A 15194-nucleotide genomic window follows, 5' to 3' on the forward strand; every position below is an offset into this window, starting at 1 on the left:
ATAATATGGTTCAGGCTTAGGTAGAAAAAATGGCTTTATTTCCATTACCTTGAACAGGAATTCATCTCCAACACCATCAAGGAAGATAATTGGATTGGTTTGAATGACATAGAAGAGGAGGGGACATGGATATGGACTGATGGAAATCCACCGACTGTGACGTAAGGCAAACAGTAGATGCACCAGTGGCGAGCGGTGACCTTTTACTGTGGTCATGCTGAAGTGTCAATACCATGCGTGCCCGTAAGGGGGGTATTTATTTATTAATAAAAAAATATAATATGGTTTTTAACTACTACAGTGGAAACCGCTTATAGTGATCACGTTGGTCCAGAGTACATTTGATCACTTGATCGCCTTTTTTGAGTTTGCATCCGTGTCAAGTTTGGCATGGACTTCCCCGTTAACCTAGGGCTTCTGTAATGTAGTAGTGTAGTGACACGCAGAGAAAGTCCACAGTTTTGCCACTTGTCCATAATCATACATGGTGACTTAATCATTGATTTTCTGAGTAAAAAATGTCACACAAAAATAATACAAAACAAGTAAATCTTAATACTTCATGCAAGGACTCACTCTGTTTGGACAAATTCTGGAGCCTTTCAGAGTCTTGTAACAGCGAAGAGACCTTGTTGCCACTGGCCTGGAAACACTCAGTGAAGTTGGCTTTGACAGTCGAGAGTTCTGCAGCTGAACGCTGAATGGAGTCACGGTCTGAAAGACACTTCTTAATATGATTTAGACTCACAGTGGATACCAAAGCCAATGAGTCCAGTCAGCAGGACAACGCTGAGCAGCCCTAGACCGAGACCAGCAGCTCCATGAAACCTCCTCTCTGAGCTCCTGGGACCTGAACACAGAGAAGACCAGTGAGTTCACTCAATGATAGAACTGCATTAATGACAGATGATAACACACATTCCTATATTGAGTTCAGCCTGTCACTCAATATTCTCACCTCTCCCATTTCGTCATACTTTTGAGCCAACAGAGTTGCATGTTCAACATTGACATAGATTTCCTCCATCGCTCATGAGAATCTCAAGTGTTCTGTGGAGGATCAGCTCTGCTGCACAAGTTGGTTCACACTGAAATGAGGAATCTCTTGTTGGGTTCTGTTTCTCTTAATTCATAAGAAAGTCACATGTCAGAGCTGCAAAAATTAGTTTCTGGGAGAATCGTCGTGTTATCTCACTTGAAAAGGGAAGTAGAGTGAAGTATAAAGATTTTAAAGGAAAAACTAATTTTCAAGATTATTTAACTATATGGGCTCCTTACATTTGTTATACATTTAAGTCAACATTTTTTCTTATGAAACTAATCAGAGTGGGTTTTTCATTTGCTGTTCATATGTAAAATGTTAATACTTACACCACAAATCAATTTAACAAGAAAATCTTTGACCATGTCAAAAAAATCCTTCATTTGAAAGCAGTTAAATGCTGTTCAAACAATCACATTTACTGAATTTAATCCCCAATGTCGTCTTCAACAAATTCTGTTTCTCACTCAACTACTGTGCCTTACCAAAAGGTGTTTTGAGGGAAACCATAATGCTGGTTGTTTTTTCTTACGCTTGTGTCTGCAAATGTATTTTTCAACTGAACAAAGGAGATGAAGTGATAGAAGTACTGTATGATCAAGGTACAGGCCACTAAAAGGCTCTTTGGTAGGTGAAAGGTTGTGACAACTTTGGTTCAGGCCTGACAAATAAAAAAGGAATTGGTGAAATGCCACATGTCTGAAAAAGACTGATATGAGTGGTACAGTTTTTCTCAGGTTGAGTTTCAACGCTTTTAACACATCTTTAGTAGTGCACTGAGTTAGTCTTGGTGATTAAAATTGATGACACAGCTTCACTTATGAACTGTACATGTTTTCAGTAGTTTCAAGTCTGAAGTACCTTATTGTACAATAATAACAATACAATAACATTATGGTTTGTCATACATTTCAGTTATCATTTCTCAAACACATTTTCATGTTTAATGTATTTTTCTGAACACTGGCAGATAACAGGAAGGCTTCTCATACTGGATGTATGTTAAAGTATATGAAAGTATATTGTCTGCGTATGTGACTTGTGTATCTGTGAGGTGTGTGTATGTGATGTGTGTATGTGAGGTGTGTGTATGTGACATGTGTTTATTTGATTTGTCAAGTACAAGTACAGGAAGCCATTTATATGAACACGGGCCAGCAGGAGCGAGAAGTCCATGACAACTTTGTACTGCAGAATGTAGAAGACGACTATCAGCAGGAACAAACTCACAGCATTTCTTATTAGATTAAGTCTTTGAGGAAAATCATGACCAAGGTGAGGCATGCTGGCTGAAAAGCATGTTTGTTTGAGAGACATTGTTTAAAGAGGATCATACTGGGCAGTACATACGAAACATCCTTCATCACCTATAATTTTGCCACCTTATTACTTGTTGACTCACTAATTCAGATACATATTAACTATCTTCGTAGACAGCTAACATTATATATTTGAAACAAAAGATGATGAGTGTGGTTTCATTATCAGGGTTGCTGTGCCATTCAATATTCACAGGTTTTTCATCCAATTTTCTCATGCTGTTGTCCTGAACTGTATGCCACAGTAGATGTCTTGTCAATTCAAAGAGGTGGCAGATGATTGTCAAACAAAACACTTTAGCACCTCTGAAACTCGTGACTTCCTCTTTAATTAAAACACTGTGAAATTGAAACCAACAGGACTTCCATCAGTTACATGTGCTGTAGTCTGTTGCAGAGCTGAACATTTAGGAAAGAGTTGGGAACCTTATGAGCGATGGAGGAGATTTATGTTAATACTGATTACATCAAGTCTGTTGAACCACGACCTTCAACAAATCAGAGAGGTGAGAATGTTCAGTCAGACGGAGAGGCTGACAGACTGAGCTGTGAACAGATGTATATTATCATCTGTTGTTTGATTATCATCTGATTGCAGTTGTATGATTTATTAATCCACATGTCTTCTCTGTGTTCAGGTCCCAGGAGCTCAAAGAAGAGGTTTCATGGAGCTGTTGTTCTCTGTCTGGGGCTGCTCAGTGTTGTCCTTCTGGCTGGACTCATCAGCATCGGTGTCACCTGTGAGTCTAAACAACATTCAGAAATCTGAATAATGAACTTAGGAGCATAATTCTGCTCCTGTTTTATTAAGATGTCTATTTTAGTTTTTAATTTATGTTTTGCTGTCCTGCATTATTATCTCTGTCATGTTTTCTCAATGAATCTTTTCTGACTTTTGCTCATTTCCTCTTTGTTTGTTTTGTTTGAAAGTCAGAAGGCAGCTTTTTAAAGGTGCCATATGTCAAAATCGGCCACCTGTCTATTCATATTAAAAACAGACAGGGTGCAGCATATCAAAGAGTAGAGGGGTGTTTACAACACCAGCTTGGGAGCTTACCTGGTTAGCATGCTAACTTCACTAGATGTCTCTGCAACACAATGCACAGATGTCATGGCATCCAAATGTTATTTATTTACACTCTGCTGATCATTTTATTTAATCTTTAATGTTTTCAACTAAGATTCTTACATAATGCACCTTTAATTCAATTTCCACACATATCAAAGACACTTTTTAAATTTAGTGAATACAACATTTTACTCACAAGGTAAATATACATTTTCAAGTAAACTGAAAATACGCTGTTAGAGAAATACTGAAGAGAAAAGTATTAAGTAACACAAACCTCCCACTTTTCAAGCCCATGCACTGCAGCAGAGCCTTGATGTACAGTCTTGACACAGCCTTCACAGTAGTAACTTTCACTGCCACAGTTATTGCATCGCCAGATGTCAGTGTCACTGGTGAGGGAAACTCCACAAACTGCGCAGGGTGCGTTTTCTGAGGGACAGAAAAGCTCCAACCTCACACCAAGGAGTATCTCCCTTGTCCTGGCCCAAGCTTCCACCGTACCCTGCTTCTTGCTGGTGCTGGTACCCCCTTCAAGTTCAAGGTGCAAGCTGCTGATGGTGGAGCTGCAAAGCAGCACCTTTCTGCCAGTTGGTTTGATGGCAAGGGGGTCCTCTCCTTCAGATATCTCCTGGACACTCTTGCCCTTCCTCTCAATGGTATCTTTTTGACTGTAATGTACGGTCTCACTTTTTTGGTTTTCGCCATGTTCATCTATTCAAATATTTTTTTTTTTTTAAAAAGAAAGAAGAATAAACGGGATTAATATGACCACATTACAAAATTACGCTCGAGCATTAGGCCTACGTAAAAGAAGTTGCTAAAAGTTGTACTAAAAACATATTGGCATATTGATAAATGGGGGAGGGGGCACTGTATTCCAAGTAGATCATATCATATTCATTTCAGCTAGCTTGTGTTAGTGCTGGAAACTATTGTGTGTGTACCTTGAATCTGGAATAAAGTCTATCTATCTATCTATGCTATACATAAGTTGAATTGAATTGTCTGTGCAATTCCATCAATTAGGCTAATTTTTGTAAACTTTCAGTCTGACCTGTTTGTTTCCATTACTCACACGTCAGAAATAACACGCATTACTGATGTCACATTTGCAACTGTCACTTTTTTCCCCCTTAGTTATCATTATTATTTTATCACGTTATTAAATCACGAACACCAAATACACACCTGCTGTCAACGCGCCTTCCTCTCCCACAAGCTTCTTCTTCGTCTTTTTTCCCGTTTTATGGCAGGCAGCACCTACAGGTGCAATACCGCCACCTCCTGTCCTGGAGTGTGAGGCTTACCCCCGACATTAAACCAAAGATACTAAACCGTCTTTGATCAAACCAAACAAAATGAACAGAGGAAGAAAAAACGGCATTCCTTTATACAAGTAAAATACATCCATGGTCCCGTCTCTCTGAGACACCTAAACAATTCCCCCCCACAGTCTGTTTCCCGGTCCTTCCGTATCCTTTCGTGTTTTTCCGTATCTTTCCGGTACGCGTCCGGTAACAGGTTGCCTAGCAACCACAGTAAACAATGGCTATCGTCCAACAAAGATAAAGTAATCTGACTTTAAACGGAATAAATAAAATGTAATTGTATTTTCTATCAGCTGTGGATTCATGAGGATTATCAAACACACGCCACTTTCATTTATTATTTATCATATAGGCTAGGCTATTATTTAACACGTGTTGCACAACATTTAAAAAAAAGCATATATTTTTTATTGTTTTTCATGGACAAGCTCCCTCATTATACATTTAGTTCTATGGTTCAGGTTTTAATATTCTAGCTAAATAAAAAAAGGGGGCGGGGGAGTGTGGGCTCCTTAATAAACCTTCTGTGCCTACTGGGCATTAATAACATTGGGTCAACCAGATTAATAGGTGATAACAGCCTCCTGCACCTACTAGTAGGTAGAATAGGGCCCTACTGGCCCATATTTGTGGGATGATGGTATCAGGATTACGCCTATTCAATGGTATGACAACAGTCAAATGGGGTGAAACAACAAATCCTTCTAAACCATCTTTAATCTAACACACATGAATCTTGATCTCATACCTGCTGTTTGTCATTATTTGGTATCCAATACTGAGATGCTGATATAAACATAAAAATGCTGGTGTCTCTGTTTATTTTAGACTATGTCTCAGAAGGGTGTTCAGCTGCAGATCTCTCCGTTATCAGAGACAACCTGACTGAGCGTCTCCAGGCCAGCAATAAAACGTGTCCTTGCCTGACTGAAAACAGAGACCTGCTCAAAGCCAGAACCACAGAAACGACCAAAGAGCTGAACAGGCTGAGTATGTGTTGGCATTGTGTACTCGTTGTCATCTATAGGAGCAACATGCTGCAAATTAACAAGTGGTGATCTCTAATCTCAGTTCTCCAAAATGTATCTAAAATCAACTGCTATATAAAGGTGTAAATAACGACTAAGTCTTGACTTTTGGTTCTGTACAAATAATTTTTCTCACATATCTTAAATTATCAGGGTGCTGACGTCATGACTATCATGATCTGGTTGCAGTAGGGCAGGGTTGTTGGTCTGGGTGTTTAATTTTGAAACCACATGTTTGAAAATGAACTTTGCCAACACCTTGTAGTCAGTTACCTTGAATAAAATCCTGTATTTCTCTGGTTCTTAACATTGTTGAAATCATCTGGGATAATGTCAGTACACAACTCATCAATATATATAACAAAAGTCTTGTCTTTTTTAGACATTTAATGCACTTAATGTTACGTATGTCTTTAACTCATGAACCATAATGATAAGGTAATGTTTGGCATGAATCCTCAAACTATCTGCAAACTAAATGCAAGCTAACACACCAACAATAGATAGTCTACCAGCCTTTGCTTTGAAAGGGGTCGAGACTACTGTACAAAAACAAAACCAAATTTAAAAATACAATAGCAGCCAGACTGTAAGTGTAACTTTGCTACATCATATCCCAGCATTTGCCCTCAACAGTCTCAACCTAACACTCCTACGATGTGTGAGAGAAACAAAGAAGGAAAGTAAAAGTTAGGAGGCAGAGTCACAGAGACTTGCTCATGTTTTCTAACTACATCCAATGTATTTGCTCCACCATGATGCAGCCACAATTAGTTGTAATGAGATATGTGTGTATAAATAAGAGACCACCCTTGTACTTTATACCAAATATGCATGTTTGTAATGGCACTTATCTGATCTATCTTATCTGATATTTAAAGTTTCATTGTTTTTTATGACAGGCAGTTCCTGTCCTGAAGGATGGAGGATGTTCCGCTCTGCCTGTTTTTTCCTCTCCAATGAGTCTGGCAACTGGGACAAGGGCAGAGAGGACTGCAGAGACAGAGGAGCAGATCTGGTGGTGATAGGCAGTCCTGAAGAACAGGTGTGTGTGTTTGTGTAACATTTAAAAAAATGTTGAAAAGCTTCATAAATGTTAAATGTAGACACATTTTTTCACCTGATATTTTATAACCATGCTAATTAAATGCTAGCATCAGCATGCTAACGTGCTTATAGTAATGATGTTAGCATGTTGGTGTTTAGCAGCTATAATTTTGTTCACCATGTTGGTTTAGCATATTAGCATGCTACCATTTTCCAATTAGCACTAAACACAAAGTAAAACTGAGGCTGATGAGAATGTGAGTAGTTTTGAAGGTTTTTGGTCAAAAACCAAAATACTGTAAAATGTCATTTTGACCTGATGATGGCACTCGATAAAAGTCAAGACATCAAAGTTATTACAATTAATCCATTGTCTATATGCTGAGATATTTCAACAAAGAAATTGCTCCAAAGTCAACCCTGCAACTACAGGACAGGCCAAAGGATCCCTTAAAGGTCATATTGATAACGTTTTTATGTAGAGAAATCATTTCTTAATTTTGTAAAAATAAAACATCTACTGAGCTCACATGAAGGTGTAGAATAAAAACACAATCATTATTGTAAATCAAAAATTTTAAATGTTTGTTGGGTCCATATTGATTGATTTGTTTGTTTTGTCTATGTGACAGTCTGTTCCAACTTCTAACAAGGTTTTTCAGCCAATAGTATGGCGCCGTTGGTATCACGTGGTATCTGTTGTTCATCAGAATCAGCAGTCTTGGTAGCTGCCAGTTTGTGAAAAACAAAAAATGTAAAAAGTTCTACAGAATGCACTCAGCATACAGTGCATGTTAGCTAGCTAGCCTTAGCAACGTTAGCTAGTGCACAAACTGGCAACCACTTGAAGGGGCAGCTGATTCAAACAACAGCAGTGTTGTGATGTGAATGCAGTGGAAGGGCAGAGATGGAATGTTATATAATCAGTCAGCAGGATACGTCATCTCGCTATCGTTAATGTCCTAACCATATTTTGTGCCAATCCATCAAGTAAATTGAGATATATCACAGTGTAAGTGGAAACTAATGTAATAGTTGTCTGGATATTCCACTCTGAACCATAAATGTCAAAATCCTGAGAGGGAGGGACAAATAAAAATCACAAAGTCAGTGGGATTCATCCTCGAGGCACAATGAAAGTCTGTACACAATTCCATAGAGATCCATTTAATTGTATTTGAGATATTTCAGTCTGGATCAAAGTGATGGACTGACTGACAGACTGACATTGCAGTCCCTTGAGCCATCAAGCTAGCATCTGTGAAAACTGATCGCAAAGCCATACAGCACCATTACATTTCACCTCACCAGGAAACACAAAACACACACAGAGAACCAGCAGGTTTTACACTGACACATCATTATATTTTAATGAATCAGTAAAAGTCAGCTCTCATTGTTTACATTTAACATATTAATACAATAAAGTTACAAATAATATTAAGACTCAAATATAACGACTGTGACTTTGTCTTTATTGAACAGACATTCCTCTCTAACTTTGCCAATAAAAAAACTTTGGCCTGGATTGGTTTGACTGACAGAGTGAAGGAGGGGAGCTGGACATGGATCGATCGAGCTCCACTGACTCTAAAGTAAGGCAGACATTAGCTTTACCTTACTTGGGACAACCTTTAGTGGAATCTTAAGCATATACAGTATATCTGGGCAAGCAGAGCTTAAGAGATGTCACTGAACAAAACAGCATAACCCAATCTTTTTCTGACCATACCCTGACTGACACACATTGATAAAATCCAAATGCACAGCAGTTTCAAAACACCCCGATAGGTCACATTTTCAGTAAAGTGTTGACAGCTTAGCTGGAGTGTCAAAAGTTTGGTTATATTCAACACTCCTTTAAAAGCTCCATTTGAAACAACAGATTTAGCTTCTCTGGTACTTGTGTGCAAATATTAAAGAGGCTCTCTATGTCACAGTTCATTACTATTTATTATATTTACCTCTTAATTTTTCTTCTGATGTTTATTGAAATTTTAATTTCATCGTGGGAGAAACCTGAGCACAAGGAGAAAACCCACACAGACACAGCTGTCCACCTGGTGCTCCTGCAGAGGCTACATGATATTGGATTTGATCTAAATGCTTGTAAATGGTTCAGGAACTACACTGTTTAAAACATGTTATTAATAAAATGAACATTATAGTATGTGTTCATGTATCAAACGTCTAGCAAATATAGTATATATTTGTAGTCAAAGCAGATCCTGAACTCTTTTTCCACATGACATTTAATGATTTAAGATCACAAATATGAAATCATACTCTGTCTTTATTTTCATTTACCAGAACATCTCTGGGTGACATACAACTACAGCTGGTCTAATATAAGGGGATCTAATACAACAGGGTTACAGCTAATGACCAGCTATTGTCCAGTGAATGCAATCAGTCTGTAGATCTGGGCATTTACTAATTATTAGATTTATTATATAGCATTTACATGACTTTACAAAAGCAGTTGCTAACAAGTGGTTAAATGAGACAGAGACATTAAACATCATCATACTGAACATTCATCTTTCCAGGCGGACTTTATTCTCTTATTCTACAAATTGTAGATTTATTGGTTTGTAGTAAAGTGTGTATACTATCTTGTAGTAGGAAGCTGATGGTGGTGACGAACTTGTGCGACTGCAGTGGAGTTCGTTGATAGCCTCACATTTATTTAGTCTTCAAAAATCACAAAGTGGTGTTCATCTGTGAAGATTATCTTCCTGAACAAAATGTGTAAGTCTCATGAAGTTATGTTTGCCACAGAGCTTAATTTCTTCTATGGGTAGCACATGAGCACCGCAAACACCTTTGGCCCCTGTTTCAGTCTCCAAAACTAATGCAATGCATTTCTAGATTTTCTTCACTAGGATAAGCAAATAAAATTGCATTCAAAATGTACATTATAGCACAACGCTCTTTAACCCAAGATATTATATATTCACAAGCAATCACATACCATGCTATTAAGCAATTAATGTATATGTTTTATTAAAGAACAAGTGTGAGTGAGTGAAATTGGCAAGAACACTGTGTTCCTCCCTCTTCTGTTATCTCCCTCTCCTTCTCTCATGTTCTCCCCTTCTCCTTTTGTGTTCTCCCCCTCTTGTCTTCTCTCCTGTTCTCTCCATCATCTTCTCCATGTTCTCCTTTGTCCTGACTCCTGGACTTCCCTTCCTCATAAACATCCTACATAAAGAACTCAATGTTAATATTCCTGAACATGGAAGTGTTGAAATATTTTATGTAAACTTTTGATTAGGAAACATTCCATTCTTTTGTTGTTCTTTTATCTGCCTTTTATAAATTATTGTACATATATTTTGTTGTTCTAATCTGTTTTAACTAATCTTTCATCCTAGCCTTTATTGTACTCTATATTATTTTATTCCTCTTATTATTTAAGATTTTAATAGTTTTATTGCATTTCATTGTCTTCATTTCTATTCTTTTCTAGTTTCTGAGAGCAGAAACAGAGATAAGTTGATGTAGGAGATTTTCTTCATTGAAAAGGTTTTAAGCTCCAACAAATAGCTTTAAGTTACATAAATGAACACCTACATGGCATTAATGCAAGAATATGAATGTACTCCTATAAAATTGAATTAGTGCATTTATGGATTGGTAGCTAGCTTTCTGTTTCCTTCCTGTCACATAACTCCACTTACATGACAACTTGACTTGAAAAAGAAGTCAATCCTCTGCTGCCTCTTCCTTTTTGGCATTCCTAACAAAAAGAATAATGGTAATGTTGAATAATATCAAAATCAGTGGATGTCTCTAGAAAAGTATCTGTCAGTTACCATTAACTTTACCTGGCTTGCATTAACTTTGTTTGCCACCTGGCTTGCTTAATATTAGCTGACATGCCACAAAGCAAGACATAGTTTAGTTATTTACAGACAAAATTCTACATTATTAACTAGTTAAATAACTGTTTCATACCTCTGCTCTGTTCGCTGTCTGCGGCAGCGAGTGACTGCAACTCCGTGTTAGCATGTAAGTGTTTACTTTCCCGGGTGGCTGGGACTAGTGGGTTTGGTCAAATGGCTGTGATTGGCTTGATGGCTGTCAATCAATCTAACTTGACACTGGTGACTGAGAAAGTAGAGTGGATGTGCTGACCTGAGGGCGGATCCGCCCCGGAGTCTACTGCTATCTGGGTCATTATCTAGCATTATTAACTAGATTTGCTCTATTTCACTTTAAGCTAGCTAGTACAAATGAAACGTCTTTATAATGTTTTTGATGACATCAAAGACGACATACCTCTACATTGGGATTTCTTTTCCTCTTCTCTCCATTTTCTAAATTGCGCACCTGAAGGCTCGGACCTCGAAATGTAAAAATAGAAAGCTATAACCTGGCTCTTGACCTCTGTCAGTCAGACCTGCCGCTCTCTCTCCTCTGACCTGATGCAACCCCCAACTTTCAGCTCAGTCAGTGCTCACGTGACACGACACCCCCAATGCAGGCAGGGGTTAATTCGCACCGTGCACAATATGGCAACCGTTGACGTTCAAACTTGAGTGTGTGGGCCAGTACTTCCGGTCAAAACTTCCAGTGATCTGTCAGCGAGAGCGGGAGACAACAGCGACCGAGTTCCATTACCAGAGAGATCATTTTTCCGATGATTGTTTTTAGGATTCAAGAGAGGCGACGTGCCTTTCAGAGGGTGAGAGCCTCAGCACTTCATTGCTGTGTGCCGTTATATACCGTTTCATCACGTTACAACAAAGAAGTCAGCTTTCATGCATTCCCCGTTGACGGGGCGGTACTGGCTGAGTGGATGCAGAAGATCCGGAGGGATGACTTCAACCCGACCAAAAACACCCGGGTCTGTAGTCGGCATTTCAAGCAGACTGATTTTAATGTGACTGCCGGGCGGCTGAGGAGGCTGAAGAAGGGAGCCGTACAAGTTTACTTTTCGTGGAATGGGTACGAGTTACCTGCGCCCAGACCGAGTGCCGAGAGTCCTGCCCCAGATCATGACTACTGTGTAGTCCCTCAAACAGGAGCAGGGTAATGTTGTGTCGTTCGCGAACGTTTCGTTCGAACGAACAAATCTTTTGAGTGAACGTACTGAACCGAATCACTTCATGAACTGATTCGTTCCTTTCTCAGTTCAGTTGAGCTCAGCCGCGACCGTGCCGGTGGGAGTGGAACTGGCACATTCTGTGACTCACTGAACCCTCGAACTGACTGGTTGTCGCTGAGGACGTGATTCAGGTTCGCGCTGCACTCACTTTACTCATTCAGGACTCGCGAACCCATAGTCGCGACTCGCGAACCTACTGTGACACACAGAGAACTGACTGTGTCGCGGAGAGGACGTCACGTCGGGGCTCCCGTTCACTCACTGTTCGCGTCGTTCACTGGGTGCTGAGGGCTTGTGTCGTTCGCGAACTGACACGGTGATTCACGTTAGGCTGCCACTCACTCGCAAACCTACTGTAGTGAGTGCACACACTGAGATCTGCCGCTGGGGAAGCTGTTACTCAAAAAATATATGATCATTTACTCACCCAGATAACTTTAGTGTCATTTGGCGTCGTTCGGACGAAATTAGATCCAGTGGAGCGCCGCGTATATCCATATAATGCGAGTGATCCGGGCACCGAAGCACAGCCTCTATGAGCATTATCTGCAGCAAAACTAGTTCATTTCACCAATATTTTGTCATGATACGCTAGTGCTATTCCCCTCTGAGTCCGGGCTTGTCTGTTATCAACATCTGGGCAAAAATGGTGAAATGCACTAGTTTCATGGCAGATAATGCGTTATATAGAGGCTGTGTGTCGGTGCCCCGTCACTCAAATAAACTCCTCTGGATACTCTTCAATAAAAAGTAATATTTTGTTAGGTTTAAAAACAGATGTCTTACATAAAGACTGCGTAAAGAAAATATATGGCCGAGGTTCATCTTTCCTCTTTATTTTGACGGTGTCAACTGTACATCCACAGATGAACAGTGTATTAATTGCAGCTTTAGTTTTTACTCACTAATTATAGGCATACATGACATTAATTATATTATTTAGAATATTTCTTTACTTTGCAGTCTGTCAGCATGCACAAAAACTGCTGGTCACATACATTTGTGAACACAGAGCACACTACAGTTTAATACATCAAAATGAATATCAAAACACCCCTAAGCCTTACTTATATGACTCAGCAGGGTCCAGTTACCTCACTTCTAGCATAACTGTAGGCATTTCACACAGACTTAGATGGACAGATATCAAAATGATGTGCAAAACAGCTGATAATAACAAACGAGTAAGGTTAGCATAACGTTAGCATTAGCTACAACGACTAGCAACTTTACCTGCAAACAAAATAGCATTGTTAGCATTGGCTATGTTCTGAAGTTAACAGCTAACTACGTTCCTGGCAGGTCAACAGATTTAAACAGTGTTTGGTTGGAGACGTTTGGTGGATAAGGTGAACAAAAAAAACTTTGACTAACTTACCTGATGAGCAGCAGCAGCGGCAGCAGCAGCGGCAGCAGCGGCTCAGTCTCTGTCTCAGGCAAGGTGTGTTTACTGTGAAAGTCCCGGCGATTATCTCTCAGTTGTGGGAAAGTGGCGGAAATATTAAGTTGGATATAGGAACAAGCAGCATTACACGTCTTACAACAATGAAATAGGAAATACCCCCCAAAATGGGATGTTTCATTATACAACGTGAACAATGGAGATTCATTTATACTTTGTGCACGGACCTAATAGGTTACAATAACAAATGCTTTTATTTTGAAATAGAAATGTGTTGCGTTGTTTTCTGTTCAGAATATCAAAACAACAAAACAATAAAAATCAAAAACTTAATTTTCACGTTATTCTGTTTTTGTTTTAAAACAGAATATCAGGCACAAATGTGGACTGAGCTATCAATTCTGGCTTGACTGGCAGAGGGATACAGTGACCATCAGGTTGCTTACATCCTTAAAATTTCTAAGACGGCGGTTCATAAGAACAAGGTCAAGCAGCAGACATTGGGGACAACAAAGCTACAGACAGGCAGAGGGCGAAAACGACTCTCCACTGACCGGGATGACCGTCAACTCATTTGAATGTCACTCAGCAACCGCAGGATGACATCAAGTGACCTACAAAAAGAATGGTAAATGGCAGCTGGGGTGAAGTGCACAGCGAGAACAGTTTGAAACAGGCTCCTTGGGGCAGGGCTCAAGTCATGTAAAGCCAGAAATAAGCCCTTTATCAAAGAGAAGCAAAGACGAGCCAGGCTGAGGTTTGCAGAAGACCATAAGGATTGGAGCATAAAGAACTGGAGTAAGGTCATCTACTCTGATGAGTCCAATTTTCAGCTTTGACCAACACCTGGTTGTCTAATGGTTAGATGGATACCTGGAGAGGCCTACAAGCCACAGTGTCTCACACCCACTGTGAAACTTGGTGGAGGATCGGTGATGATCTGGGGGTGCTTCAGCAAGGCTGGAATCGGGCAGATTCGTGTTTGCGAAGGACGCATGAATCAAGCCACGTACAAGGTTATCCTGGAAGAAAACTTTCTTCCTTCTGCTCTGACAATGTTCCCTAACTCTGAGGATTTGTTTTTCCAGCAGGACAATGCTCCATGCCACACTGCTAAGTCAATCAAGGTGTGGATGAAGGAGCACCAGATCAAGACCCTGTCATGGCCAGCCCAATCTCCAGACCTAAACTCCATTGAAAACCTCTGGAATGTGATCAAGAGGAAGATGGATGGTCACAAGCCATCAAACAAAGCTGAGCTGCTTGAATTTTTGTGCCAGGAGTGGCATAAAATCACCCAACAGCAATGTGAAAGACTGCTGGAGAGCATGCCAAGACGCATGAAAGCTGTGATTGACAATCAGGGTTATTCCACCAAATATTGATTGCTGAACTCTTCCCAAGTTAAAACATTAGTATAGTGTTGTTTATAAGTGAATATGAACTTGTTTCTTTCTTTTGAGGTCTTAAAACACTGCATCTTTTTTGTTATTTTGACCATTTGTCACTTTCTGCAAATAAATGCTCTAAATGACAATATTTTTATTTGCAATTTGAGAGAGATGTTGCCAGTAGCTGATAGAATAAAACAAAACTGTTCATTTTACTCAAACACATACATTTAAATAGTAACATCAGAGAACTGACAATTTTGCAGTGGTCTCTTATTTTTTTCCAGAGCTGTATATACACTTTGGAATAACATATAATCAAAAAAGGCCAATAAATTCTTGTAAAACAAGAAACATTCTATGTTGTTGCCATAGCAACAACATGGCAACAATATCCTCCTGGCCCACATGCCACACCTGCTTTGATGAGAAGATCAAAGCAGAATGCATCA

General features: G+C 39.5%; 1 long non-coding RNA gene across 1 annotated transcript; it reads right to left on the bottom strand.

Moving 5' to 3' along the window:
* Positions 1-2848: 2848 nt before the first annotated feature.
* LOC311262285 lies at positions 2849-4954 on the bottom strand. Its single transcript, XR_014623229.1, has 3 exons — positions 4622-4954; positions 3708-4144; positions 2849-3107 (listed from the first exon to the last, which is right to left on the bottom strand). It is a non-coding gene; the product is annotated as an uncharacterized lncRNA (long non-coding RNA).
* Between the last annotated feature and the right edge of the window lie 10240 nt (positions 4955-15194).

Source organism: Pagrus pagrus, assembly GCF_965226575.1.
Source record: "Pagrus pagrus genome assembly, chromosome: 9".
Lineage (NCBI taxonomy): Eukaryota > Metazoa > Chordata > Actinopteri > Spariformes > Sparidae > Pagrus > Pagrus pagrus.